Source organism: Rattus norvegicus, chromosome 11 (assembly GCF_021556685.1).
Source record: "Rattus norvegicus strain SHRSP/BbbUtx chromosome 11, alternate assembly SHRSP_T2T, whole genome shotgun sequence".
NCBI classification, from domain to species: domain Eukaryota; kingdom Metazoa; phylum Chordata; class Mammalia; order Rodentia; family Muridae; genus Rattus; species Rattus norvegicus.
Window position 1 is genome coordinate 29,817,063 of NC_141544.1, and position 27,573 is coordinate 29,844,635.

At 37.0% G+C, this 27,573-nt stretch overlaps 1 long non-coding RNA gene across 22 annotated transcripts in view; it reads left to right on the forward strand.

Annotated features, from left to right (window-relative positions):
• The window catches only part of LOC103693508 (uncharacterized), a 493,880-nt gene that overhangs the window by 365,365 nt on the left and 100,942 nt on the right, over window positions 1–27,573 (forward strand). For 7 of the 22 annotated variants that reach the window (XR_015632969.1, XR_015632967.1, XR_015632966.1 and 4 more), the window contains one exon: window positions 26,352–26,412. This is a non-coding gene — a long non-coding RNA (uncharacterized LOC103693508). Of the gene's footprint in view, window positions 1–24,098; window positions 24,738–26,351; window positions 26,833–27,573 lie in introns of those variants that run through there. The other 15 variants (XR_015632963.1, XR_015632964.1, XR_015632965.1 and 12 more) reach the window with 3 other exon arrangements.

Here is a 27,573-nt window from a genome sequence, read left to right on the forward strand (position 1 = left end):
CATTTTTTATTGATTTCTTTGGTTTTTTGGTGGTTAGCTTCTTGAGTTCTTTATATATTTTGGATATTAGCTCTCTACCGTGTGTGGGGTTAGTGAAGCTTTTTTCTCAATCTGTTGGATGTCAAATTTGTCTTATTGACTGTGTCCTTTGCCTTACAGAGGCTTTCCAGTTTCCTGGGGTCCCATTGATCAATTCTTGATCTTAGAATGTGAGCCATTGGAGTTCTGCCTAGGAAATTTCCCCCTGTGCCAACGAGTTCAAGGCTCTTTCCCACTTTCTCTTCTACTATATTCAGTGTATCTGGTTTTATGTTGAGGTCCTTAATCCACTTGGACTTGAGCTTTGTGCGTGGTGACAAATGTAGGTCTATTTTCATTTTATACATATAGACAGCCAGTTAGACCAGCACCATTTATTGCAGATGCTCTCTTTTTCCATTGCATATTTTTGGCTTCTTTGTCAAAGATGAAGTGTGCAGAAGTGTGTGGTTTTTTTTCTGGTCTTCAATTTTATTCTATTGATCAACCTGTCAGTCTCTGTACCAATACCATACAGTTTTATCACTGTTGCTTTGCAATAGAGCTTGAGGCCAGGGATGGTGATTCCCCAGCTCTTTTATTGTTAAGACTCGTTTTCACTGTTCTGGATTTTTTGCCTTTCCAGATGACTTTGAGAATTGCCCTATTCATGTCTTTGAAGAATTGTGTTGGGATTTTGATGGGGATTGCATTGAATCTGTAGATCGCTTTTGGTAGGATGGCCATTTTTACTATGTTAATTCTGCCAATCCATGAGCGTGGGAGATCTCAAGATTTTGTAAGATTTTCTTCAATTTCTTTCTTTTAAGAGACTTGAAGTTCTTGTTATGAAGATCTTTCACTTGTTTGCTTAGAGTTACCCCAAGATATTTTATCTGTGGCTATTGCAAAGGGAGTTTTTTTTTTTAAAAGAAATTAGGGAGATAACAAAGCTATTTTAAACAGTGCTATGAGATAAGCCATGTTTTAAAGTCTTAATTCCATTAGAAAGAATATATGCTAAACTGGAATAGAGTCAGTCAGGGATATGAATTCTTACTCTAAATATGAGTGTTACTTTTTTGAAAATACTCCATGTAACAATTGGCATCATTAAGAAAAATAATTTTAAAGAAAAGTAAATTTAAAAGTTAGTGTGAGAAAATATACTTAACTTTAAGAAGAAACTTCCTGTATTACTACCCCATTTTTGTTAAGGAAATGGTAGAAATTATTCTTGTTTAAATTATAGATAGTTAAGCATACTTAGATTTCTAGCATTTGAAGGAGACAGGAAGATTTACATGTTCAGGGCTATTCTTGAGTACCTAGAAAAATTTATGTCAGCCTGACAACATGCAACCTCATCTAAAAAGCCAAAATATGTATCTTATGCCCAAAATATTTTATCTAACTTATTACATATTATTTGGAGAACAAAATATGAATAAAGTAATTTTGAGGCCATAAAACATATCTTTGCTCCACATAACCATTTACAGGAGAGCCCTGGATTTCTGAAGCATGTAAACCTTAGGATCAACCACTTCATATTTTGATTCTGAGCATATTTAGTTAAACTATGAACATACATAGATGCATTTCTCAAGACAATGTCAGTTGTCATTTAATCACTTAGTAGAAAATTCTTTAACTCTGAACTTTAAGTTTACTGTCATTTTTAAAAGAAATGATATAGTTATATTCTATGTATACATATATATATGTGTGTGTACACTGAACCAGACACATACAAACTTATAAAGAAAGGAAGAAAGGAAGAAAGAAAGAAACAAAGAATCAAAGAAACAAAGACACAAAGAAAGTCAATGAAATCTTAAGCAAAAAAGAAATGACAAATATTGCTGTAAGAGAAATGTTTCCCGTTAGTCTAATAGCCAGGACATACATGGCCGAAGGCTGAGGTAAAGATCTTCAGGGAGAAACTAAAGAACTTCTTTGAAAAGAAGAGAAACTCATAGTAGAAACACCAAACACTGATGACAAAAACATTCATAACCATATAATACCAGCAGGTGCATGAAAAGGTTTATTAATTCACTAGATATCTGACACATGCTTGTATGGGACCAGAGGGTAGTCATGAAGAGCAGATTCTCACTGCTACATTTGTTCTTCCACATTAATTTTAGGGTTGAATAGAGTTTCCACAATGAAATTCTCATTGCTGTTTTCTTTTCTTTTCTTTTCTTTTTTTTCCCCGAGGACAAAAACATAGTTTTGCTTCTACAGCATACTTAGTACATCTCACCCACATTTGCTCTAATGGGTTTCAGAGTAATTTGTCAACCTATACTGTAATTCTTCCTGAAGTGAAATCAGCATGATAATTGTGCATCTGTAGTTAATTAGCTCAGTTGGTTGAATCATGGAGCTAATGAGGCCATATCCTGGGTCTGATCTCTGTGTGGGCCAGTGAGTTTTAGTCTCTTACTGGGTCACAGACTACAGTTCAAACCCAGGCCAACTATCTCATAGCTGAATGCCACTGACCGTAAGGAAGCTGAGCCAAGAGAAAAGCGATTCAACAGCAAGCCTGAGATGGATCATCATCTCTATACAGTGTGCGCTTGTTAATGTAGTCTATAACAACCATGCGTGCAGTGAAGCATTAGTTATGCACTCAGTGTGCCACAAAAGGACACACAGGAAGCCTTCTGTGGCTTCACTAACACCATGGGTAATAACTGATAGTAAGCATTACCTAAAGGAAGGAAGGGGAACAGATCATTCTAACCACAAATGATATCTTTCTTAAATTGTGAGGAAAGAAAAATTCCTCTGTTAAGAATGTGTTGATTTTTTTCTTCAGTATGTTGTAAGAGTCCTCAGGCTCTGGCAAGCTCTCCTTCAACTATGAAATAAAAGAGATGAAAGGGAATGGGGTAGGTGAGCAGTTAATGGATGTAGTAATTGATGATCGAGAACCCCAGGAAGGGCTGGAAGTTTCACATTGATCAATGTTTCTATTTTCCTACGTATGGAACAATGTCTCATACTTCAGAAGAAGAAGAGGAGCCACCTTCTCTCAGTACAGTACAAAGAAGCTCCAGCAAGACAAAGATACCAGTGTTTACACTTACTATGACTGCCCCATATGGTCAAGACATTTAGTGATTTGACATTTAGTGATAACTAAATGTCAAAATGCTTCTTTTATGACAGATAAAGACCAGCACAGAAGCTTAGGTCAAATGTGTCTTAATAGTAACTTACAATTAAACATGTGTGTTGACACTTTGCGACAAGAAAACCATGGTCATGTTCACACCACCTGCTCAAATTTAGTGACTAAATGATTCATTTTGTAGGAAGACAATGCCCAACGTGGGTGGGGTAGGGTTTACCCATGCATGGAAATGTTTTATTACTATAAGCATATCAGATTATACTCTAAGAAGAGAAGGCCATGAAATAAGAAAGTCCTGGATGACTTGAGAGAGAAGAGAACAAACCCTTCTGTTTCACTTACATGTTGAATTTTCAGGGCTGTGGTCAAATCTAATAGAATCTACTATCTTAGGTAAGCATCAGTAAGTAGTTTCTATCTGGTTTAAAGAGTAGTTTTCCACACATACAGCAGAGGACTTCTGGTTTCAGACTCAAGAGAAGATGTACCTAACCCTCAAGAGACTGGAGACCCCAGGGAGATCTGGTGGGTTGGGAGGTGGGGAGTGAGGACATCCTTGCGGAGATGGGTGGAGGAGGTATGGGATATGGAATGATCAGTGGGTGGACTGGGAGGGGGATAAAATCTGGACTGAAAAAAAATTAAATAAAAAAAAGAGTAGTTTTCAAAGGCATTGTGGTTTATAGGCCTCATAGCTAGATAAAAACTATTGGTTGCCTCTCATCTTTGAAAGTTTGAATGTCACCATGAAAGCTAGTCCTCAAGGTACAATGCTATCAGGTTAGATAGAACTCAGAGGCTTCAGTGTCTGAAGTGTGTGGTCACATCACACCTTTGTACCTCAGGACATAGATCACTAGTGTGAAATTGTATACATATCCACCTCATTCCTATGGATGAAGAAAGGATTTATCTCCACTGAGCCTATATTTCTCAGTTTGCTCAGAATAATACTTAGTGAGGATTCAGGGTAAATTCCAGCATAAAATCTCATTGGTTTAAGCAGAAACAAAACCTGGAGAACTTTGAGATTCAACTTGCTGGAAGAAATTTGACAAATACATTTTTTGATATTGTGTATTCCTCAAATTATGGGGGCTATCACCGTCAGTGTAAACACTGGTATCTCTGTCTTCCTGGAGTTTCTTTGTTCTGTAATGGGAGAAAGTAGCTTCTTTTCCTCTTCTGAAGTATCTGAGAGACGTTGTTCCATATTTAGGAAAATAGAAACATTGATCAACATAAGGCTTCCAACCTTTACAGGGGTTCCTAGAGCCAGTCATTGCTTCAAAAATAGGAGGATTGTGGTTTTGGAAACACACTCCCAAGCATATTTTTAGAGACAGCAGAATCCTATATTTGTGAAAACAGAGCATTTTTAAACATCACTTCTCTGCTCCTTATAACATTGTTAAGTTTCCATCACCACCGCACCTCATCATCCACTTACCTTACTCATTACCTGATCCATCTGCCATATAGGAATCAATGTAACTAAATTCTCAGTGGTTAAAAGTAGACTAAATTAATCATATTAATTATGTCACTGGAGCTCCAAAACTCTTGTACTTATCACTGGGCATATTTCATTTTGTCTAAATGTAAGGTTGCATGATAACCTTCAAATGCATACACACATTTTATCTAAACTCCATATGGTTTCAATCATCTTGAACTAATACAGATTAGAACAGAGAGCATGCTATTCCCCCAGGCAAGAGAAAACCCTGATAATTACCCCAGAGTCACAATTTTTCCATCAAAATACTAAGTTGTAATTACTATTTAAACAAGTGGCAGGGCATTCTTATAGGATAATTGTATGTTTTCCTTGAGCTTTTCTCGGTTTCTAATTTTTCTTAAATAGCATTGCCTCACAAATTATCTATAAATTTTCAAAATGAAGGATCACACGCTGTTATATATTTTAAATAAATGCATATTTATTTAAGCAAGCATAAGGATCTGTTCTTTGAAAAAAATCTTTAAATCAACATGATACTTGTAGTTTACAAAAATAAAATGTTCATTTGTGTTTGTTTGCAGAGTTTTGTGTACAGATCAAATTTTGTTCGTGTAGAGGTCATGGAGAGATCTCTACCCCAAATTTCTATTTCAAGTCGATTAGTAGTAAAATTTGGTTTAAAGCCAAGATCACAGCCATCCATGTTCACACAGTACTGTTTAATCATGTATAAGATTCTTTTATATTTTTTTTGTAGATACAACTAAGTATATGGAAAAGTTATCAGCAAAAGAAATTCAGCTACATGTGAAAAATATAAATAAATTATGGAAGTTCGTGATTATACTTGAGAATAAACAAAAATGCTTTTAAAATAGCCTTTTGCTGAAGAAAATAGCCAAAAAAACATTTCTGAATTGTACTACTCTGATAAAGTGTAATTTGTTCTAAAGTATTATTTAGTGATCATCCAGTAGTCATCACTAAAAGAGAACTTATATACATTATTTCTCTTTTGTTGTTGTTGTTCTGACCAAAGCAAGTAGCACAATCAAGAGTTTATCAAACGCAAAATTATTTAATTATATGTATTTTAATGAATTTTAATTGTTTACCATCAAACCTAATGTTTTAAACTAGATTAAAAAGGTGTGTGGTAATGCAGAAAAGGTAACCGTATATTGTTTGCCTATACATGCAGCCTACAACAGCAGAAGAGCTGAGGCAAAAATGGGGCCAAGGAGTGGAAGTTATGGAATAGGACTCAAGGAAAATGCAGACAGCTAAAAGTTTCACAAGTTTTTCTAAAAACAAACAAGCAAAAATCAAACCAAACCAACCAACCAACCAACCAACCAAACAAACAAACAAACAAAAAAACAAACAAACACGTGAACCCGTGAACTTAGGTTTTTATTCGCATCTTGTATAGCTATTATTCTGATCTTCAATAGAATGATTGGCAGTAGAAAATATTTCGATTTGCCCTGCTTTATTGTTTTAAAAATGTTAAATGACATAGTTATGCAAAGCCGCATTGCTTCATAGACGCAGATAATACTGGTAGCATCTTTGACTTTTATAAGAATCCTGATGAAAATTTTTATTTACATATCTTTTTATCAATTACTATATTAAATTGAGTATAAAAGTCTGAAGTTTTGAAAATGAATATGAAACTTCCATCATATTTAATAGTTACTATGTAATAGATACTTTGACTTCTTTAGGTAGATCTGCCTACCAAAGCCTTCCAAACACCCAGTAAATAATTACTGATTTTATTCCCATCTGGAAGAAGTAGAAAGGGCTTTATTTTTAGCTTACAGTTACAGAGGGATCCATCATGGTGAGTAGGCATAGAAGCTGTTGCGAGAAGCATGAAGCTGGCTGATCACATTTTCAAAACCATCAAACAAATCAGAAACAGAACTGGAGATCTAAACCCTCCAAGTATGTCACTTGTGACATAAGTATTTGAACAAAACTCCATCTGCAAAAAGTTTCATAAATTCCCTAAACAAGACCACTTAGTATTAAAAAGATATAAGCTTTCGAGGGGTGTCTGAACCACAACAGGATTTCTCATCTACCTTTAATCTTAACTGGACAGCCTCTTTTATATGATCCTGCCTTACAGTGTTCTAAGCATGTGAATTTACTCTAGTAAATTATGCAGGACATTCCAGAATGTTCATTATTTTGTGATGAGTTCCTTCCATGGCAATGTTATATTTGTTTTTTTTTATTCTTTTGTTTTGTTTATGCTTGTCTCTTTTGTTTTGCTATTCATATTTTTGTATTAAATTGATTTAAATTTCTCTTAGTACTACCAAGCATAAGGAATTATAATGAGAAAGCTACTTTCACAATAGGTCATTCCTTCCAAGGGATTTATCATGACAATTTGACAAGGGATAACGAAGATATTAGGAGTGGACAACTTCTAAGACAAATTCTGAAAGATCATAATGCAAATTAATACATGTATGATGCTTTGTAACAGCATGCTTGAGAAAACAAATTGTATAGTATAAGCTAGCAATAAACTGTTTGAAATGAAGCATACTGTTCACGTTCACTCAGCATGTGGAAGGAACTCTTGTAGCTATGCCAGCACAGTTCATGCCTTCATGAACTTGGAAAGTATAGTTAAATAGATCGATTCTTTATGTACTAGAAATTTATCATAGAGCAACCACCATTACCAAATTACAATACCTGTAATTAAACATGGTAGACAGAGATGCACTGTTTATGAGGAAAACAAATGGGTGGGCAGGAGAAGAGTTTGAAGGAAAAGGAGGAGACTGAAATAGAGAGGAGGAAGAGACAGGAGGGAGAGGGCGAGAAGCTATGGCAGGTGACGTTAAGATTCGGCTCTGTGTATTTACAGGTTGTTATTAATGTTCTTAAGGGATAGATGGTACTGGGCTTTGTATGTTTAGGTGGGCAATTATATCTTATCAATTGGATCAAAGGTTATTGTGTTGTGTGTTCTTTCATGTGTAGATTTAAGTGTAATGGAGTGTGGGGCAGCTAGTCTGGGCTGCCACAGAATTGGAATGTATGCTTCTGGCAAGATATCCAGCAGATATCTTGGGGCAGTGAGGTGCCAGACCTAGTGGAGATAAAAGACAACCTTACTTTTTTTATTTTTGTATTTTACAACAACACATTTATATATGTATACATGTATATTTGTGTACATTAAAATATACATATATGTATGAAACATCTATTTTTTAATGTGAAATGGATTCTAGTATTGTACTCTTACCAAGCTGGAATGCTATGTTTACCTGGAGACCCAAAACCAGAAATGTTACCTAACAAATAAAAACTGCCTAAAAAGCATAAAAACCACTTTTTTATGAAAAGTGAAAATGTATAATATTTTCCAAATGTGTATTTATAGACCTAGCAAGGAATCTACACCTTGGAAATTTTCTTGTACTTTAAAAATCATTTCTTCATAATGTAGACAAACAGCTATTTTTCCCAGTGCATGATGAGCAGTGATATACTGGTGAAGAAAATTATAGCCACACAAACTTCTTTCTGTTCATAAAATGATAAAAGTGAAATTAATCTCTAGTTATCGGTGGGAGCTATTGCCACAGAAAAGAATTTCCTCTTGACCTGGCACCATTGGTGAAATCTGATTCTAATGGCCTGACCACTTGCTTCAAATAATGCAATAGGTTGAGTTGTGTGCATGTTTAGTATCAAGTCCAGAAAACCATCGTGGTTCTTTTCATTGAGAAAGAAACATATTGGATATTTATGACTTTGATAATGAGTACTTAATACATCCTTCCATTTGGCACAGTGGTAGTTCTTAAGGGTCTTCTATTCCCTTTTGAATCTGAAATCAGTTAACATAAAGGCGTAAGTACTGAACTAATAAAAGATTTTAGATCTAAGACTACCATACTTAGTAAGCCTCACTTAAGAGGGAGGAAGGATATAAAATACCCAGAGATAACATAAATGCTTTCCTTACAGAAATATTAGTGAGACAGTTGGGAGTTTTGATGATCCTTTACATCATTTTTAAGAATAATTTTCTGATTTTGTGTGTATGGCCATATGTCTGCATATATGTGTGCCTGGTGCCCCGGAAGCAAGAAATGGGTGCTGAATCCCTTGGAAGCAGAGTTACAGATGTTTGTGAACTGCAGTGTCTGTGTTGAGGATGAAACCCAGGCCATCTGGAAGGATAATGGTGCTTTATCCCGCTGTGTGTGGCCACCAAGCAGTCGCTCCAGCTGCACACATCTTTTTGAACATTCTTAGTTGCATTGACTACAAAATAATGAGTTGCATTATGACATTTCAACCATATATGAGACACACTCTCAACATAACTTATTAAAACCCCCACTTGGCCACCCTTTGTTCTCCTTGTCACAAACCTACCTCCCTTTCCTCTCCTGAAATGGTTCAGCTTCTTTGTAATATCATTGACTACATACATTTATTATAAACGTGACGAGTTATACTCCTCTTAAAATAGCACTGTAATATATTTAATATTCTCACATAAAGGAAGTATTTATGACATGAATGTTGAATGTATTATTTGGTTGCTAAGTCTCCAGGTGGATTTTTCAGGTCATTATAATAGACTTTGTGTGGTTTCATAACAGAGATTTTTGTATGTCTTTTTTTTTTCACTTATTTATTTGTTCACATTACATCCCAATATCTCTCTCCCCAATCCTCCCAGTCACCCCTCCCACACTTCTTCCTCTCATTCATCCCTTCCCTTTCCCTCTGAGAAGGAGGAGGCCCCCCTGGGTATCACTCCACCCTAATACATAAAGTCTACAAAACTAGGTACATCCTCTCCCACCGAGGCCATACCAGACTGCTCATTTGGGGAACAAGATGCACAGACAGGAAAGAGATTCAGGGACAGTCTCTGCTCCAGTTGTTGGAGGATATGCATGAAGACCAAGCTACATATCTGATTCATGTGTGTGAGGACCTAGAACCGGCCCATGTATGCTCTTTAGTTGGTAGTTCAGTCTCCAGAAGGCACCAAGGGTACAGGTTAGTTGATTCTGTTAGCCTTCCTGTGGAGTTCCTGTTCTCTTTGGGTCCCTTAATACTTCCCCTGACTCTTACTGTCCTGAACAGCATCTAACGCTTGACTCTGGGTCTCTGCATCTGTGTTAGTCAGGTGCTACATGGAGCCTCTTAGAGGAAAGATATACTAGGCACCTGGCTGCAATAATGACAGTACCATTAATAGTGTCAGTTATTGGTTCTTACTCATGGGAGGGTCTCAATTTGGGGCAGTCATTAGTTGGTCATTCCCTTAGCCTCTTCTCAATATTTGCCTATGCACATCTTGTAGGCAAAATGTACATCAATTCTTAAACCAGTCAAAGGTCCAACAAGTCTGCCAGTTACTTGACAGCCAAAACTTTATATAGGAAAATAGCCAGTTATGTAAAAGGATCAAAGGGGATATTTAAAAAATATTAATAAATAATAATGTACAGATAGTTGGGTTAGGGGATTTAGCTCAGTGGTAGAGTGCTTGCCTAGCAAACGCAAGGCCCTGTGTTTGACCCTCAGATCCAGAACAACTAAAAAAAAAGACAGATAATTTTATAGCCTTATTATTTTTCTATTTTGGAAGAATAAAATTGAAATTTATAAATCCATAATATATATACATATATATTAACCATATATATTTGGTCATAATTGCTTAATATGATATTTTTTCCTAGAGCATGATGGGTAATGTGTTAAAAGAAACCTGTATTTGAATGAACTTTGTGCTCATTAAAGTAAAACTAGGGGAACTAATCTTCTAGTTATCAACTCAATCAATTTATTAAATAATTTTTATCATCATATTTATGGGAATTGTATTATATACATGGGCCTGCTAAAACTATTATTAATCTATTTGCAAATACCTGTTAAAGATATTTGAGTATGACTTTTAATCATGCATACAGACATGCCAGAAGTGATTAAACTTATTTTACATTATAGGTATTTTAAGAAATCATGCTCACCTATAATTCATTATTAAGAATATTTTCTGATAGTAAGGCGACAACAGAATTTTGTAACTAGACTCCATTGGTGTCTAATAGATCATAAAGAAAGATAGAATAGGCACTTTAGTTTTTGCTATCACTGCAAATCAGTTTGTTTTTAAGAATGTTGTATGTCCAGTCATTCTAAGTTACTAACAAAATCCCCAACATTATTGTCTGAGGACTCTATTGTTTATATGTTTTAAAACTTAGTGTGTAGCTCTTTTTCTTTTAGAGAATAACATTCTTATTTTTGAAAATTATAAATTAAAAAATTTCTTTTCTGCTGTCCTTAAACATGAAAAAATAGGTATGTTTTCTACTTTCCCATCATCTATGACATCTGTGCCCTGTGCCGTCTATCCAGCAACATGCAAGCACTCTGAATATCAACATCGTACCGTATTCTTGTAGCCCTTGTATCATTCTGCCCCAAATAAATCTAAATTTTTAACAACATTGTCTTACCATCACAGTTTGTCATACATGAATGATTGCCAAGGCAGATGGGACAAAGAGATTCTGTTAAGAGCCAGTATTGTTTCTCAGTGAAACTATGAAGAAATTTAAAATAAAGGTCATCTTGAGGAGACAATTGTTACTGTTTTCTACTTGATCCCCAGTTAAACTTTATCATTAAACCTCTATTGTACTCATCAAAGATAGGATAAAGGGAAATAGAGGTAGGAGAAGCATTTCTTGTTTTTAATTAATTCATTTATTTTAATCATATATTTTATGTCTTTACATTTCAAATGTTATCTCCCTTTCCCTCTTCCATCTCCTCCCCCCCAATTCCCTCCTCATTGCCCTCACATTCCCCTGCATTGGGAAAACGAGCCTTCACAGGACCAAGGGCTTCTTCTCCTATTGATGCCAGACAATGTCATTCTCTGCTACATAGGCGGCGGGAGCCATGGTCCCTCCATGTGTACTCTTTGGTTGGTTGAGCTCTGGTTGGGTCTGGTTGGTTGATATTGTTGTTCTTCCTGTGGAGTTACAAACCCCTTCAGCTCCTTCAGTCCTTTCTCTAACTCCTCCATTAGAGTCCCCGTGTTCAGTCTGCTGGTTACCCGTATCCTCATCTGTATCAGTAGGGCTCTGGCAGAGTCTTAAGAGACATTTCTAAATGGGAGTGGTTAGCAGATACAGAAATGGGGTAGTTACAAACGCAAAAGGGAAGCAAACTGATCCAAAAGATGCCCGGCTTCAAAGTAGATTTTAGCTCAGTGGGCAGTGTCTCCACCTATATGTTCAACTGACAACCTTTCGTGTACAGTCGATTCATTGTAAAGTGTTTTTCTTTTACTTTGACTCATGTCTAAAAACACGAACTTTATGTTATTGTAGTAACACCGGTGAATTTAAAACTTTGTTGTCTATAGCAAAACTGTTACTGGAATGAAGCTGCTCTCAAGTCACATGTATGTTACTCTGACAGTTCCTATGTTTCAAAAGCAAAGCTGGACAACTGGGGTAGACACAACATGGCAGAGAGCTGTGAGGCATTCATCATTCATCCTCCTAGAGACTTTTGACCTCTTCTGATTCAGAATGTTCTCACTAGCAAGCAGGGCCTCCCTGTCCCAGGCACTGCATCTGAAATATGCCTATGAAATTAACCCCGTCAAAAAAAAGGAAAATAAACAAACAACAACAAAATAAACAATGAGAAACTTATACATTCGGGCCTTTTTTTTTTCACTTGTCTTTTTCTTTATAATAGCATTATCAGGTTCAAATACCTAGTAAAGTAGTTAGTGATTTAGATGAGCTACTCTTAGATTCCAACTGCTCGACTGGAGGTAGCTGAGGACTCCCATGCATTATGAGAAGGGGAAACGGATAGGCTATCCGTTATTTATCCTTCATTCCTCACTGTAATGTTTTGAAAATCATTACAGTGCAGTGGTATAATGAAGTTACCGGATTGTCAATGGTTATTTCTGGCACCCTAAAGATCCCTTGCATGTCTTTTAAAGATCCCTATGTTCCTTCCACTGCAAACCAAGCCTGAAAGCCTTAAACTTCTTGTTTGACACTTCTTTGGAATCCTGACAAGTGTAGAAATGTAATCAAATAGAATAACGTTAAACATTGTCCTCTTATACCTAGTATCATTCTCTCGCAACCATCTAAGCCATTGAATTCACTGTTACTCTGCTTCTGAGTTCCTTGCTGAGTGATATTTTATTGTATGGACATTCCAGTTGACTTTAATATGTTATCATGTGAAAAATATCTGGGTTTCTCAGTTTTTGAGTATTATAAATATGCTTCTGAAAGCATCTATCATTTTGTGTTAGCATACATTTTCACTTTTTGTGGGTAGGAGGGTAAATACCCAGGAATCAAATGTATGAACTTTAAATTATTTTATTATCATGTGAACACAAGGGACACATGTTTGTGTGCATGCACACATCATTGTAGGCCTGTGGAGGCTAGAGGACAACATTGTGGAGTCTGCTATTACTAATAAGACAGCATGCTGGCTTTACTATTAGGTCTTAAAGACTATGATAAACTCCTTTTAGTGTGGTGGCATGAGCTTTGTCTCCTACAGACAGTGAAGACACTAGTCAGTCTCTCTTTAGTATGGTCAGTGTTGTATATACTGTCACCTCTTTTAATAAACATACTTTGTGGGTTTCCTTCTCATTTTATTTATAGCTAATGATTTTTTAGGCTCTATTAGTATGTTTACAATTATCTGTCCTTTTGGTATGGAAATCTCTTGACTTTTTGGGACATTTTCCTTTTGGATTAATGCTCTTATAGAGTTGGGAAACAGCATCATATTTTCTGCAATGGTACTTTATTGAGTGAGTAGCTTGAAACTATTTTCTTGCAATCAGTTGTTTGCATTTTCAAATTCTTAGTAGATCCCTTTAAGGAATGAGAAACACTTCATTTTAATAAACCATTGAATCAATTTTTCTTTCTAAAATATGTTAATTATAAATTAAAATGTGGGGCTGGAGAGATGGCTCAGTGGTTACAAGCACTGACTACTCTTCCAGAAGTCCTGAGTTCAACTCCCAGCAACCTTATGGTGGGTCACAATCATCTGTAATGAGATCTGATGCTCTCTTCTGGTGCGTCCGAAGACAGGTACAGTGTATATAATAAATAAATAAATCTTTAAAAGGAGTGCTTCTTTACAAAAAGAAATTAAAATATGGTTATATCACTTTCCCTTTACTCCCTCCAACCCCTTTCCCACCCTTACCATTTCCCTCCTCTTGCTTCCTCTCAATCAAATCCAGTGCTTCTTTCTCTTTATTAGTGTATACACACACACACACACACACACACACACACACACACACACACACACTCCCGCAAAACTAAAAAACCAAAAAAACCCAACTTGTTATTGAAGAACTAGTTGTAGACAATAATCAACCTTTGGGAAGACTGTTTCTGCTCATGGCATTCCTTAGTTGCCCATAATACTCTTACTCAGATTAAGCCACATGAGATGCCCTCATCCTCATATGTTAATATTTGTGTGGATTCTAGGCAGCCCCCCTAACCATGTATTTTAAAAGTCTTGTTTTTAAGTTCATATATATTCTATGGACTTTTTCTTATATTTAATCTTTGAATTTCAGTTAAAGGAATGAAAAACTAGGTCAAAGTTCTCTTTCTGCCTTTTACTGTTCATTTTAGCTTGCTCGTGTCTAATTTGTTCATCCATATGCTTTGAAATAACTATCACTTGTTGCAGGATATTTGATCACACTGTAAACTTTGATACTGTGATATTCACTGAAAAAAATCTGTTTCTAGTTTTAGTGTGCTTGTGCCCTTAGCACACACCTTTAATCCTTCTGTCTGGAATACAGACATGCCCTTAGTACACACCTTCAGTGTATCAAACAGTGTAGGTAAAATGGCTTATAGAAGAACACACACATATTTAAAAGTGATGTCTAATTGAGTGTCAGATAAGACGGTTTGGTGAAAGATTTAGCAGAAGAGGATATGCCCAACTCACAAGAGAAAAGAGAGGAACAGGAAGCTACTAGAGGAGTAGTTCAAAGAAAGGAAAGAGATAGTTTTACCAGGAGAGTTTTACACAGCAAGCTTGAAGAAAGGACAAGCTAGACACACATAGATGAAGACAAGAGAGCCAGAGAAGGAGCCAGAAGGTGAGAAAATACTGTCCATGCTGGTGTGAGGCCAAGCAGAACAATTCAGGAGAAACCTAGGGAAGCCAGGTTGAATCAATCAGCATCAAGGGGAATTTAGAGTCTGAACAGCTGAGTTGAACCAGCAAAATCTCAGTTCAGAAAGAATAAGAAAGGGAAAGTATCAGGGGCTGAAAAGTCCTGGATTAAAGGCCTAGATTAACTTGTACAGAGGCTAGAAGCTGCCAAGACTAGTCCTGTGTTAGCAAACAAGTCAGAAAGTCATGAAGACAACAATTACTACAAAAGAATAAAAGTTACTTTTATAGTAATTATTTCATATTACTATTTTTACAACTTTACCCCAGATATTTGGATATATATATGAATGTCTTTTTAAAATTTATTTCCTTTACAACTCAATGTCAGCCTTCTCTCTTCTCCCAGGACGCCCTCACTTACGCCCTCCCCCAATTCCACCTTTCCCTTGTTTTCTGAGAAAAAGTTGACCTCTCTTAGTGTCAGCCCCCACTAAAACAACTCTCTCTCCGTATGCCTTCCCCACTGTTCGATGAGGAAATAGGTTCATCTTCTCCCACTGAGGACAGACAAGGCAGTCCAGGAAGAGAACAGACTCGGAGACAACCCCTGCTCCAATCGTTGGGAGACCCACATGAAGACCAAAGTGCTCATATGTTATATATGTGCAGGTAGCCTATGTCTAGTCCATGCTCACTCTTTAGTTGGCAATTCAGTCTCTGGGAGGCACCAAGTGTCCAGGTTAATTAACTCTGTTGGTTTTTCTGTGGAGTCCCTGTCCTCTTTGGGTTCCTCAATCCTAATCTTAGCTCTTCAAGCTCCACCTAATGTTTGGGTGTGAGTCTCTGCATCTCTATCCATTGGCTGCTAGTTGGAGCCTCTCAGAGGACAGTTATGCTGGATTCCTATCTGCAACCATATCAGAATGTCATTAATTGTGTCAAGCATTGATTCTTGCCCATGGGATGTGTCTCAATTTGGGATAGTCATTGGTTGGACATTTCCTCATTCTCTGCTCTATCTTTGTCCCTGCACATGTTGTAGGCAGGACACATTTTGGGTCAAAGGTTTTGTGGTGGGTTGCTGTCCGTATCCCTCCACTGGGAGTCCTGCCTGGGACTATCCCTGATTTCAAACTGTGCTACAGAGCAATAGAAATAAAAGCTGCATGGTATTGATATAGAAACAGACACATTGATCAATGGAATTGAATCAAAGACCCAGAAATAAACTCTCACAACTACAGACACTTGGTTTTTGACAAAGAAGACAAAACATTACAATGGTAGAAGGTGACCATCTTCAACAAATGGTGCTGGTCAACCTGGATGTCTGCATGTAGAAGAATGCAAATAGACCCCTGTTTATCACCCTGCACAAAACTCAAGTCCAAATGAATCAAATACCTCTATGGAAAACCAGATACACCAAATCTAATAGAACAGAAAGTGGGGAATAGCCTTGAACTTCTCATTGGTGCAGGAAAAACTTCCTGAACAGACCACCAACGGGTCAGGAACTAAGGCCAAGAATTAATAAATGGGATCTCATGAAACTGAAAAGCTTCTAAATGTCGATGGACACTACATTGGGGAAAAAACGATCTTCACTAATCTGACATCTGATGGAGGACTAATGTTCAAAATATATAAAGAACTCAAGAGATTGGACACCAACCATCCAAATAACAGAATTAAAAGTGGGGTACATAGCCAAACAGAGTTCTCAGCAGAGGAACCGTGAATGACTGTGAAGCACCTAAAAAAAGTGTTCAAAGTCCTTAGTTATCAGGAAGATGCAAACAAAATGACTCTGAGAGTCCACCTTACACCCATCAGAATGGCTAGGATCATAAACTCAAAGGACAGCACATGCTGGAGAGGTTGTGGAGCAAGGAGAACATTCCTCCACTGCTGTTAGACTTGGAAATTTGTAGAATGAATGTCTTTCTTGATTTCTTTTTCTGTTCTATTACGTGGTGTATCCTATTTTTCCACAAGACCACATAGTCTTGATTGGTAAAAAAACAATCAATAATTGAATGTTCTATTATTATAGTTTTATGCTATATAATGGTATTAAGTTATAATAATACTCTATTACACTATCTGCATTGCAATCACATTTTTATCTCCTCCCATTATAATCTTTTTGCCTACAAATTGTTTCATCTATTCTAATTCTTTTGAATACAAAGTTACAAAGTTCAGAATAATTTTATGCATGTGCAGTAATAATTTGTACTGTTTGTGGAGTCACTAGGAATACTCTAACCAAGGTTTTGGAAGGATATATTTCATGCCAAGTACTAGGGTTTCTGTTAATCTATGGTTCTTGTGTGGAGCAGAGTCAGCTCCAGTGGCTTAACTTTCTTTAAGGTGTTTGTGTGAGCCTGTGTTTGTGTGTGTGTGTGTGTGTGTGTGTGTGTGTGTGTGTGTGTTTGTGTGTTTGCATATTCACATACATACATACACATGTATGTATTGTATAAAAATTTTAGATAATCATAAAATTGTATGATTTCTTGAGACTTTCTTAAATGATGCAAATAAAAAATGGGCTAGGAATCTAAACAGAGTTTTTATTGGAAGAAATAAAAATGATTAAGAAATACCTTTAAAGTTTAGCATCCTTACCAATCAGGGAAATGTAAATTCAAGCAACTTAAAGACAGGATGTCTAAGATCAACAAAACACATAAAGACAAATCTTGGTGAGATTGTGGAGAAAGAGAAAACCTCACCTTCATTCATGTTGGTGGTAATGTAAATTGGTGCCTCCACTCTGGATAGCCATGAGAAGGTTCATCAACAGTCTGCACAAAAGTAAATCTACCACATAACTCAACAATACCACTCTTCAGCACATGCGCAGAGGATTCCACATCCTCTTGATACAATTGTCATTGCCAACATGTACTCATCAGCCAGGAAATGGAAACAGCCTAATTGTTTAATAAATGGATAATGAAAATGTAACACACATGCACACGGAACTCTATTCAGCTGTAAAGAAAAGAAATGATAGCCTGAACTCGCAGATATGTGGATAGACCTGGAAAATATTGTATTGGTCCTGGTAACCTAGACCCAGACAGACAAAAGCTGCACATTCTCTCATCTGTGGAACTTGCTCCAAAGCCTCAGATATGAGTATCCAAGGGTATTAATGGGCCATGGGTGGGGAGTGGAGGCTTGGGAAGAAAGATCAGGACACAGGCAATGTGACATGGGAAATGGAATCAAAGGGAGAGAGTGCCAATGTAGAGGGGCGGAGCCTATCAAAACAGAAGAAGAAGGGACAAGGAACCAATACTAGCATTCACATTTTATAATTGTATATTTATTTCTGTTTATTTTTTTTACTAAGTCTTAATTATATTGTCTATTCTTCATCTGGTTCTCCCTCCTGTCTGTCTACTCTCACTCTCTCCTCCTCTCCTCTTTCTTCCACTCATTCGCTTTCTTTTGCTTTCTTTTCTTTGGTTTTTTATTATCATCGTTTTGTTTTGTTGATTTGTTGTTTTATTGTTATTGTCGTTGTTTTGCTTTGTTTTCCTAGCTGCAATGAATAGAACTATTTTATTGAAACAGTGTTTGGGACCTTTGCATCCTTGATTGTGAACCTAGGGAAAACAGCATTCAGTATTTGAACATTACATACATATGTAATATTAATACAAGACACTTTGTCATTGACTTAGAAATCTTTATCAAGTTAACATTTTGCTTTTCCCCTAATTATATTTTAGACCGTACATGAATGGATGCTCAATTTTGTTAAATGGAATAACTTGATTTTTGTTATTTATCCCTCTAATATTGTAAATTATATTCTGTGATTTTTGATCAGATTTTTTATTCTTCTAATCAACTTTATCATCTCATGCTATGTAATATTTTTACATTTTGCCTGACTAATTGAATTTGCTAATAGTTTGTTAAGGATTTTTGTATTTAGATTAACAAATGCTCTTGGTTTCTAGTTTTATTCTTTAGAGACTTTCTTGTGTGGATTTAAAATCAGGATAATAATTAGTTTTAGGAAATGAAGGAAAGCCACTACCTGTTTAAATTTCATCAAAGAATTGTATAGAATTGGTGTTAAGTCAGTCAGAATTGTTTCGTGCTGTCTGTGGAAATCATCTGCACCTGGGCAATTTCCTTTGAAGAAACTGCTAAGTTATAAATTCAACTTCCTAAATAGCTTTAAGTGAATCGAGATAAGTTATTTCAGGATGGAAGAATGGATTTTTTTTTCAATTTTATTTTAAAGAGTTAAATCTGGTGGAGAAATGGCTGAACAACTAAGAATGCTCGCTGCTTTGCTACAAGGACTGATCCTAATCCCTAAGTAACACCCTGACCTCTCACAAACATGCATATTACAACCCAGCGTTGTCTTCTCTCCCACAGAGACATGCATACACACATACACACGTGTTCACACAATTAAAGGCATTCATTACAACTCTTGGCTTAAACTTCTGTATATGGGTGTGTGTGTATAAAACTCAAACAAAACAGATGTGCTGGTGAATTCTTTTTTTTTAAAGATTTATTCATTTATTATATATAAGTACACTGTAGCTGTCTTCAGATACACCAGAAGAGGGAATCGGATCTCTTTACAGATGGTTGTGAGCCACCATGTGGTCGCTGGGAATTGAACTCATGACCTCTGGAAGAGCAGTCGGGTGCTCTTAACCACTGAGCCATCTCTCCAGCCCAAGGTGAATTCTTATAATCCTCGCATTTTCAAGGAGAAGACAGGAGGATCAGGAGTTCAATGTCCTCCTTGACTACTTATAAAGTTTGAGCTGGCACACACGCACGCACACACATGCACACAAGTAAAATGTTATAAAAGACTTGACCTATTTCAACACATGTCCAATTCATCTTGATATGGTTTGTAATTTTTCCTTACTATTTTTTGATATCTGGAGGTGACACCCTTGTTTCCGTAATAATACTGATGGCTGGATCTTCTGGCTGTCCAGGACTGCAGGACTTCGGTTGACTTCGGAGTACCATAAAAGAACCTAAATGATATTCCATTGACTTTCCCTTTTCCTCCATTTTTAAATTCATTTGCTTATGTTCAAGTCTCTTTCCCATTTCTAATTAGACTACTGTTTTGGGTTTTGAGGTTAGAGTCTGGAGGATGGACTTGAGGTATTGTCGATGTATACATTTATTGCAATTAATTTTCCTTCAAACACTACTGTAAAGGTATCCCATAAAATTTTATATGCCCCACTTTGAGTTTTTCTTCTTTCCCCTTAATATTTTATGGTTTCTTTTTGTTTGTCTTGCTTAAGCTGTAAGCCATACGATACTTAAACACACACGGTACTTATAAAGTACTTGGAAATATCATTCTACTTTTCAGTCAACTGATATCTATTTTGCATGTGTTGTAACAAAAATTCAAATACACACATATATGAATAAATAAATCCATTTAAATAAATAAATAAAAATTTTTTAAAACCCACTTTGTGAAATCTAGATGTGGCAGTGCACTCTTGGAACCCCTATATCAAAAAGTAGTAATAGGAGGACTAGGAATTGGTGATCAACTTAAGCTCCATAGCAAAGTCAGATTATAAAGCTAATACATATTTAAACAAATGCATCACCTTCTGTATTATTTCAATTGTTCATGTTTTGAGGTTTGTTTTCTAGGCATATGCTTTTATTTCATTTACTTTTTAATGCTGGCCTAAATCTGATGCATTCTGCCATGGCATCTTTGTGTGTGTATGAGTGTGAGTGTGAGTGTGTGTGTGTGTGTGTGTGTGTGTGTGTGTGTGTATGAACATGAGAGTGTGTGTGTGTGTATGTATGCCCGTGAGAGTGAGTGTGTGTGTGTGTGTGTGTGTGTGTGTGTGTGAGCGCGAAAGTATGTGTATGTGTTGTATGGTTAAATTTTGTTTGTTTCTCTAGCCCCCAAACCCCTTCGTTAACTCTTCTTTAGACTTGTCTTATACTATTCCCGTGATGTTGGAGAAAGGGCATCCAGACTCCTTACTTTATCTTGGTAGCATTTTGATCCCCAAGCTGACGTTTGTAAGCATGAATTAGAATGCAGCCACAGTTCCTTCTGTGGTGTTTGACTATAGAAAATAGTAATTTCCTAGCTGGACAATGGTGGTGCATGGCTTTAATTCCAAGTACTCTAGAGGCAGAGGCAAACAGATCTCTGAGTTCAAGACCAGCCTGACCTATACAGTGAGTGCCAGGGTAGCCAGGGCTACACAGAGAAATCCTGTCTTGAAAAAGACAAACTGGAAAGAAAAATTAAAACAACATTGTCCCAGTAATTACTATCCTTGTGGGCCACTGTTTTTTCTGATCCCATCAAACAAACAACTAAAATAATAACAAATAAGCAAACAAATAAAAACCAGCCAGAGCAGAAGTGAAGGGACTGAGGAGCATGGCTGTCCTCAGAGCCAGAGTCTTCAGCCTTCTCTTCTCTACATAGTCTCAACTTGTCACAGTCTCCTTCTATCTGTTTTATACATATTCTTCAGGGAAATTGGTGGTATTTAGTAGAGGTTTTCAGAAAAAAATTATTCCATGTTCCTATACACAAAAGTTTGCTTCTTTCTTTTTCTGTGTTCCTTTCATTTGGAACTGGGAGGCCACCAGGCAACTTTTACATCAGTTTACTTACGGAAGTTAAACATAAAATTATTAACGAGTTTTCACTGAAAGGGAAAACTTCAGATTGAGGAAACACCTCCCATGATAAGTCATATTTAACATGCCTTTCTCTTCTGCCCACCAATTTCTTTCTGCTTGTTTCATGAAGAGTTCCACTCTAATAAATTTCCTCCAGGTACTAGCTTCACTGTTTACAGTGACCTTTTCTCATTTCAAAGTAGTTACTGAATGGCGTCCCATGGGAGTCTCATCCTCTTGGCTTATTTTGATTCCCCTATGCCTATTATAAAACCTAGGAGACAAATGTTTAACTGCTGAATAACTGAACAGTCACTGTGATTTAAATTTCCCATTCCACGTCTGTCACCTACTTTGTGCACCTTGAAGATACAAGGCCTTTAAATTTGCACTGTACAATTCTCCACCCAACACTCTCTAGGTTGGTGGTTAAGACTCTCGCAAAAAGTTGCCCAGAATTTTTCAGTCTAGGAGAAAAGCCACTGCAAACTTCAGCACATGTTTAAGGTCAAGTTCTGCTGTGTAGAACTGCATGCAGTTTTCGATTACAGACAGGTAGGGTTCCATGATGTTTCCCTTATGGGCATGTGATATTCACCCCTGCTGCTCCTAAAGCGACCTTTGAACAATATAATAACCTTCAAATCCATCGGTGGGCTGTTTCCTAGTTCTCTGACTTCAACAATTAATGTTTAGGCAAGTCATGATTTGATTTGTCAAATAGTATTTAACATGTGTGCGTTCCAGGAGAGGGATGTGGACCTCTGACTCAGATAAGACACTGAACTTAACTTTTGACTTACTACAAACACAACTTAATGTAATATACAGTCACTACAGAATTTTCACTTGCATATGAAAATGTAGGTCTCCTGCATTGTGCTCCGTGTCTTTGGCTAAAATGTTAACGATGCTTACTTTGCTACTTGGCTTTACATTCTGCATAAGGAATTATTTGAAGACTGAATTCACTCCACTTTAGATAGAAAGTATGGAAAGGCTTGTACATGGGAAATCTCATTGCATGCTAGAATGGAAATCCACCGGGAAGTGGGGGGAGTTCATTTTATTGCCTGAGAGCTGTTGATATCCTCCCTGAATCTTTCAAAGGCATCTTTCATGCCGCACAGGCAACCCACAGTCAGTAAGAGAACAGAAAGAACACTTCTCTCATGTGTCAATCTCAGCAAACTTGCATAGCAGCTGTGCTAGGTGGTGATGGGGATTATCACAAGACCCAATTGCAGGGTTTTGCCTGCTGGAAGAGACACCCCAGCCTCTCAGGGGACCACTTTGCTGGAGATGGTGGCAATAATGCATCTCCGTTGCTAGTGGATATTGTGGCCATGTAGTACAAAATTGGTGCTAGATAAAAATCAGAAAGTAATAAAAATGCAAAGAGGAAAACTGGGAGGTCTGGTTTTGTTTCGAAGTCTCAAAGAGGGAGAATAAAACAAATGTGCTAGGTTTGTTGCGTTTACAGTAAAGAAAACATTAGATATGCCTTTAATGAAGCAAACTCTCGGGGCAGGGCATTCAGTCTTCCCGTCTGAGAACCGTTTGGTTGCGTTGAGAAATAAAGTTGCAAAGTAAGCATGTTCAGACCTTTATTTGCTATTTTTTGTAGTTCTCTCTCTCTTTCTCTCTTTCTCTCTCTCTCTCTCTCTCTCTCTCTCTCTCTCTCTCTCTCTCTCCTCCCCCTCCTTCCCTTCCTCCCTCCCTTTCTCCCTCCCTCCCTTTCTCCCTCCCTCTCTCCCTCTCTCCTCTGAGCCAGAGTTTTCTGTGCAAATGAAGCAGGCGTTGTAAGAATGAGATTCACTTTGGACGACTCTTCACATTCCAAGTCATGACTGCGTTAAGCAGCACAATCCCATCTCTGGTTGATGGGCAGAAAAAGTGGGCAGCTTGCCAGGTAGACGTTTCCATGACTCCCAGCCCCCAAAGGTGATGCGTTTTTCAGCTAATTCAATGAAGAGTGGGCTGAACTTTGGGTCTAAACGAGACAATAGCTGCCTTCGCAGTATCAGCAGAATGGTTGATGGGAATGCGCTCACTCTACATTTGGCAGAGAATCATGTGACCTGACGGCTGAGATTTTGTGATGGTGCCAACGGAGACTTGGAAGCAGCAAACTGGCCTGACTTTTTTCTTCTTTTCTAGCAAGGATCAGAAAATGGTGGATCTTAATACTTGACTTTAGCCAGACTCAGCAAGCAACTGAGCTTTGAAGCACAACTTCGCCTTTATTCTGGGCTTTTGGCAGGCCACCAGGAGGCTGTCCCTTTCACGCCTGATAAATTCTGCTGCTTATCTCGAAAGAGAGAGAGAAAAGGAAAATAATAACAGAATATTGAGGCATAACAAGTGAATCCTAAAATTGTATGTGCTTTTTCTTCTTTTTCCTTCTCTTTTTTAACCTTTTCTGACTGCTGATTTTTAAAAATTTTATGTTAATACCCCTTTTTTGGTTATTGAAGAATTCAAGTAGTTGGGGTTATTTATTTATGTATGTATTTGGTTTATAATGAACAGGCGTTTGAACTGGTCGAACAGGACTACGGAGCAGTGAGCATGAGATCATTGTAGCCGAGTAGCAAGCTGGCACCCAGCCTTTCCACCCCTTCGCTTCGGGAGACGAACGTGTGCAAACCTCATTCCTCAAGTCAGCACAGCCTGGAAGGCTTCTGGGTCTCTCCCACCTTCTACCATTCTGCTGCCAGTGGATGGCAACGATTGGTGCAGATTCTGCGCAGTGCTTTGTGCCTGGAATACGGACAAGGAAGAGAAGGAAGACAAGCCCTCTGGACCTCCTTCTCTGAGAAATACCAGGAGCCCTGAAGAAACTGCAAATAAAAACCCAAACCAAACAAAAACCTGAGCTGCTCAGTATTCGCAAGAGTGCTGAAAAATACTGATAATAATGAGATATGGCTGCGTGAAAACAAAAACAAACAAAAATGCAAACCAAGACAAACAGACAAACCAAAAGGAAAAAAAAAGCAAACTTTGGTTTGTCTAACTCCTGAGACACCGGCCTTCGTTAAGCAGCTTTGAAAACAACACAATCCAATGAGCCTTCTTTGCTTTTATTTATTTATTCTTATTATTATTTCAAAAACAATGGCCTAAGAGCAGTACATTGCACTTGGTGAACCCGCACTTTCATATCAGGTATAACTTTTTTTTTGTTTCTTTTTATGCTTTCAGTTACATAGATCAGGGTCCTTGCAGTTTCAGTTTATTCTCATTAACTCATTACCCACTTTCTACTTTTTTCTTTTGCTTTCTTACTCTAATCGTGATTAGCATAGACACTAAACTAAAATTAGAAAACGATAAACATATAGCTCCTGCTTTGGTTGTGCACAGAAGTTTTAGGCAGACTGTGGTGTGTGTTATCTCTGATTTTTGTGTCCAGTAATGTATTTCGTGGGCTTGGGAATCGGTAGTACAGAAAGCAAAACCTATTTTGTGACTCCTAATTTGAAATGGAAAAAGAAGGGATCTCTCCAATTCTAAGAAGAGATCTCGCTTCAGAAATGCATCCATAGACTGCTAAAAAAATAAATTGACTTTTTCACACTGGTTGCAGTAGAAGAGAAATGGGGATAAAAAGAGTGTATGTATTCTCCATTGCGATGTAAAAAGTAGCTTGTTTCTTAATAATTCTACTTCTAAAAATACAAGGAGAAGAATTTGCCCTAAAGCAGTTGCGAAGTGTTGGACGCTGCCCTTCACTGCTGCGGTGGGGAAAGTCTGTACAAACTTGCTTCAAGTTCAGAGTTTCTTTGGCTCGGCAGGTGAAAACATTGCATTCTAATTATTTTGTCTATTTGTAGAAGGAAATTGCTGAGCAAGTTCAACATCTTGTAACAAAATGCAAGGTTTTTTTTTCTTAGTGGGAAGGACTAGATGATATATTCTTTTTTTAATTTTTTAAATGTTTCTAAACATGCAGGAAAATCTCTGAAAAGGAAAAAAAAACGCTTTGGGATATACAATGTGTATCAATCAAGATTACAATTTTCATCCTAAGAACTGACATAAGAGTATCTGTGATAAGTAACCATAATTGTTATGTTTTAAAGTTATATTTCATGATATCATAAACATGTAGGATAAACAAAGGGAAATATTATACAGCTGGTCAATTCTGTCTTCTTTTGGGTTATATTGTAGAAAAAAGAATCAAGCGTGACCCAGACCTATACACAGATAACATTTTGAAGCAATGTTTTATTGACTTTATTGCTTATTCACTAATTATTTGCAGATTGGCTGTTCTTCCTCCGTTGTTAGTGGAAAGCCAACTTTCAAAGGCTTAATTAATATTGATAAACATGTTTTCATGTTTCGTGATCCTTTAGTTAAAAAAACATTATTTTGAATGTTATTTTAGGAGCCATTAATCTCCGCACTCTTAATTATCTTATTAAGCTCCATGCCAACACCAAAGGTCTTTTCAGCTTTCACCCCTTCATTGTGAAGGACCTAGTCGCTTCCGTAAGAGCTACATCCTTTCACTTTCAGAACTCTTCCTGTGAAAGCAACACCAACCAGAAGGAACATGTAGCTGCAAACTGTGAAAGCACTTCTGTGTCATATGAGTATCCCGGGGTGGGGCCCTCCGACTCTGCCAAGCCTTAAGAAAAAGACTTTTGAAGGGTTTTCCCCATTTTGACATTGTGCTCTCTTCCCGGCCACCTCCTTCCCTTGCTCGCAATCTACACAGATGATCCTTGTAGGTGGCAGTTGTCTGATATTTTCCTTTTGTGGTTGTTTTAGGGGAACATTTAAAGTGCATATGAGAAGAGAAGAAAATGACCACAGGAGAAAATCATCTCAGGTAAAACAAAAAGGCGCAAGTTTAAAGTGTAATTAATCTAGAATGTTATCATGTCTATGTTTGGTATATAAGAAATTGTCCTTCCCTTTAGGAAGCTATTCCTATTGGAATTTTATGGGTGCCTTTCCTTCCAGGGTTTACAGTAATGATTGTCTTTGTCATCCTTTTGTTTGGCTTTCTGATCAATGTCCATTTTCCATCATTCTGAGGACATATGTGTATGCTGATTTTTACATCTTGTACAATATAGGTACAAGATGTTTGAATAAGAAGCTATTTAATGAAAAGAAAAATATGTTCTCAGTGGCTATATCATATAAAGGGAAGTAAAATCTGGGAGAAAGGTATAAACTCATAGTTTGCTTTTTAATTTTTTTCATGTATCTAGTCAGTCAATAAAGCCAAAGTATACTTTGTAGTTAGTAATAAAAGCTACAGCCAGTGTTTTCTCTTTTAAAAAAAAACATGAAATGTATACATATATGAAGCAGTAATAATTTTATCACAATTGGAGGCATGATTGTTGATTATTTACTATAGTTTTAATAAGTAGGAGAAGGATTTGAAAATAAATAATGGTGAAAATTTGTGTAGGCCAAATTATCTGCATTAAACCCTGGAAAATACATTCTATTTTTTATTTATTTCAAAACACGTCAAGTCATGAAGTAATTACTGTGCGGTGTTATTTTTCACAATGAAGATATAATTAAGGAAAGCTAAATCATTTCAGATATGAGTGAAGTGATTAACGATTGCACAACTTATAATTTTGCTGCAGATGAGCTTGGAATCCTTAAAAAAGTAGACGAAACCGGTTCTGTGTGTGCTCGCTGGCTTGCTTTCTTACAGTGTAGTAGTTCGCCAAATTAAGAATCATTGATTTCGTCCTCAACCTGTTGAACAGAGGAGAGCTGGATGCATCTGTCTATTTTCTTGAAAGGATGTGGTTCTTGGGAAATAAGTTTCAGTGTATTTTGTTGAAATGGGATGTGTGCCCTCTGGTGTGATATGAGCCAATACAGACCGTCCAGAATGGCAGGAGTTACTACGATCGTGTCCTTGATTTTAGGCTTTTGACACCATGTTGTCTCACAACTCTAAAAGTTTAATTTCATCCCAACTGTAGACATTTTTCTGTACATTTGCAATTTGCGATTT